Below are 3,417 nucleotides of genomic sequence, written 5' to 3' on the forward strand. Positions count from 1 at the left end.
TAACCACAGTGTCTGGGTTCAGTTCCTAGCTCTGCCACTGGATGGCTGTGTGACCTTGGGCAAATCACTTAACTTTTCTGTGCCTCAGTTTCCTCATCTGCAAAAGGAGTATGTACTTCAAGGGCTGTAATGAGGAAACAATGAATTTACAAATGTCAGTTATGACTTGATACATGGTAAGTATTGTGTCAAAAGTGCTATTATGATGTTACACATGGTGTTTTATTGTAGAGTATATGTATAGTATCTAAATATATGTTCCATGCATTTGGTCCATATACTATAGTGTGTATATGTATTAGTCAGTTTGGGCTGCTGTAATGAAACATGATAGACTGGTAGGCTTAAACAACAGATGGGGTTTACCTCTCACAGAACAGGGCAGTCCAAGACCAAGGTATGGACAGATCGGGTGTCTGGTGAGGGTTTGATGCCTACTGTGCACACAGCTACCTTCTTCTTGTATCTTACTTGGCAGAGAGAGAGAGAGGGGGAGAGACAGGAAGAGAGAGAGACACAGGAAGAGAGAGAGAGAGAGAGAGAGAGAGAGAGAGAGAGAGAGAGAGACAGGCAGAGAGAGAGAGAGGAGATCTTTGTCTCTTATTCCACCACGAGGGCTCTACCCACATGACATAATTGCCTCCAAAGTCTTGCCTTCTAATACCATCACATTGGAGGTTAGGATTCCAATGTTATGAATTTTGGAGGAGACATAAACATTCAGTCTATAGCATCTAATATGTGCTGTCTACTTCTATGATATGTTACATATGCTATTATTATAGTAAATACTACAAACATATATTAGTATATTAACAGATATTTGTATTCTTTATATTTAAATATGTGATATATAGTTTAAAATAATATACAATCTGTAATATAGTAAATAATATATATATAATAGTAGTAATATGCATTATTATATATAAAACACTATATGATTGCATGTTCTGCATGTGTCCATTCTGTATATATGATTACTGTAATTAATCTGTAGGGTAGATTCTGTATATATGATTTCTGTAAAAGCAATTATTAACATTATCTTTATTATTAGAATCCATTCTGTGCCACTGATGCTGAGGTTAATAGAGAGGTAGTGAGAATAACATAGAACTTCTGAGTCTTGTTGATACTAGGACTAGAAATAGATCTGATTGTGTGTGTGTTTGTGTGTCTGCGTGCTCACACACATGTACACATCGGTAGGTAATAAATCTGGCTTTGAGCACAAAATCACAGACAGAACTGATAGGAATACTGCAGGCCATCTGATCCAATTGCTCGTTTTGTTGATGAGGAAAGCGATGTCGGTGCTTCATCGAGCAACCTAAGGTCCCACTATTGCTGGCAGTTCTCCTGTCTCCTCCCTTCTTGAATTTGGGCATAATCCAGTGACGATGGTTAGCAAAGAGATGAGGGAGTGGTCCTTGGGGAGGCTCCTCCACTGGAAGATTCGGCTATTCTTCCTTTACTTGAGTCTAGTGCCATGCTTCTCTCCTGCCCTTCCCTGCTTCTCTCTGCTTTCACTTCCCATCTTGACATTTAAAGCCTCTGTTCTCTGAGTGACAGTGATGCTAATGTTTGTCTTTTGGGGGGCTCCTTTTGATCCTAGGCTCAGAGAACACTCAAGATAGTAACAGATTAATGCTTTTAAAACCCAATTTAAAGCAAGAAGGAGCGGGTGCCTGTTTTGTCCTGAAGCCGGAACCAGGTGAGTCACTGTGCTCCCTGTGGTCAATTTTCTGAGAGAGTATCATCTTGAGGAGGACGGATGAATTACCTTCCAAGGAGGCATCCAAGATTCAGGGCTGTTTTTCCAGCCCCACGGAGTCCCAGGGATTGTTTGAGTTCTCTGTTGAAGACCCTTATGAGGAGCAAAACTTTTTTTCTGTAGATTTCTCACATCATCTTGGCTTGAGAGAAAATATAGTAATTTTAGGTGGTTTGTGATTCTAGAGGTGTCGTGAAAGACATTTCCAAATACATTTTGGGATGTTGCTGGATAAATCTAACCCCTGCCTTCACTTTGACCCCACTCCGGGATCACTGGGAGGCAAGGCTGTACTGCAGCTGTGCGTCTTCGCAGCATCTCAACCTCCTCTCCCACATCCAGTTCTTCTCCAGTATCCAAGGCTTCCATGCTATCTGGTGTGACCTGAGGACCAGTGTGACCACGCCCCCTGTCCTCCCCGAGCATACCCTTGCCGTGTCCTGTCCATCCTCTGCCCCTGATTGGCATTGACACCTTGTACCTCAGCCTCAGTGCAAGGACATTGAACCAGGAGCAGCAGATGGGGGAGCCAATGTGGGGATGGGGAGAATGAGGCCTGGCATGGTCTTTTGTCCAGCGACTCTCCCCTGGGTGACCACCCTGAAGTGGATGTCATTTCTGATCTAAGTGGAAGGGTAAGACATAAAGGACAACTGGAGTGAGGGTGCGGGAGGCTGTCCCACTCAGACAATGGTGTTTGTAGCAGAAGCTCTTCTCTGTAAGGGGAAGGTGGACGCACCAGGATCTTGATTGTATTTTCCAGCTGAGTCTTCCTGATCTGGACAAGTTTTAAAACTTTAGAATTTTTAGAGCATTGGTTTGGCATGATGGAGCCCACACATAATTTATATAAAAGTAATAAACGGTTCATTTAAGCTTCAGTTACACACAACTCAATGTAACACTGAGTTTTAAAAAGTGCCAGAAAATGATATACCCTATGAAATACTTTTAATAAAAGCAACTAAAGTGAAACAACTTTTTTTTTAAAAAAAATATGTTTTAAGACTATGTGCAAAATAAAAAGGAAAATGTTAACCCAGGTGTGGGGGCGTGGCCTGTAGTCCCAGCTACTTGGGAGGCTGAGGCAGGAGTTTGGGGCTAGCCTGGGCAACACAGCAACAGCTTGTCTTTTTAAGAAAAAAGGAAGAAAGAAAAAAGAGGAAAGAAAAGAGAGGAAAAAGGGAAATGTTAAACCTTTGGTTAAGTCAGTTTTGGAGAGGTGGGGAGTGGAAGAGTAGTATATGTGCAGATATGAATTGTTCCTACTATTTTGGGTTTTGTGCTCATAATGTATTCACAGATACTTAGATTAGATTATTAAAATAATATAAATTATTGTAATACAAATGAAATTGTATGGGCCAATTACAAAAATGAGTTACTGATCTAGTTAGCATTTATTCATATGCCCAGCAGTGTTCTAAGCACTTTATATATACCATCGACTCACCGAATCCTCAAAACAGTCCTAAAAGGTGGGATTATTGTTATTTCTACTTTCATGAGGAAACAGAGGCACAGAGAGGTCAAGTAACTAGCACAATACCACACAGCTGAGTGGGAATTCTAACCTAGGCTTCGCATCTCCAGAGTTCTGCTCTCTTAACCACATGTGTTGTGAATGATGTACTTCTGTG

General features: G+C 41.2%; 1 long non-coding RNA gene across 1 annotated transcript; it reads left to right on the plus strand.

The window, feature by feature from the left end:
• The first annotated feature begins 909 nt into the window (after window positions 1–909).
• Window positions 910–2,758, plus strand: LOC116530219. The gene is made up of 2 exons (XR_004259882.1): window positions 910–1,717; window positions 2,355–2,758. It is a non-coding gene; the product is annotated as an uncharacterized LOC116530219 (long non-coding RNA).
• Window positions 2,759–3,417: the final 659 nt, after the last annotated feature.

This window comes from Sapajus apella, unplaced genomic scaffold (assembly GCF_009761245.1).
Source record: "Sapajus apella isolate SASKATOON/1434 unplaced genomic scaffold, GSC_monkey_1.0 scaffold65, whole genome shotgun sequence".
NCBI lineage: Eukaryota > Metazoa > Chordata > Mammalia > Primates > Cebidae > Sapajus > Sapajus apella.